The sequence below is a fragment of the Spea bombifrons genome, chromosome 11 (genome assembly GCF_027358695.1).
Source record: "Spea bombifrons isolate aSpeBom1 chromosome 11, aSpeBom1.2.pri, whole genome shotgun sequence".
Lineage (NCBI taxonomy): Eukaryota > Metazoa > Chordata > Amphibia > Anura > Pelobatidae > Spea > Spea bombifrons.
In genome coordinates, this window is record NC_071097.1 from 17,515,968 (window position 1) to 17,516,317 (window position 350).

Consider the following 350-nt stretch of genomic DNA (forward strand, 5'->3'; position numbering starts at 1 on the left):
CTTCAGAAATATTAAAAGGTATCAACTTCAGCACAACATAAACAACATTTAAAAACAGGAAAATGAATATATTTTAGCGTTAAGTGTCTGCCACCTTAACAGGCCTTAATTAGGCCTCTGAATTGTAAGTAAAATATTAGCCTTTAAGCAAAGAAATTACACTCAAACTACAGTATATATACAATAATCCATGGGAATGAATATAATAATAATAGAAAAATTTAATCAACAACTGCTTAGCTTTTCTTTTCTTGTAAATACATTTTGTTCTCCTTTCCTCTTCTGTTTATTACTAATGAACGTATTTAGCAATATCGTAGGAGGCTTCAGAAGCTTAAGCAATAGACACC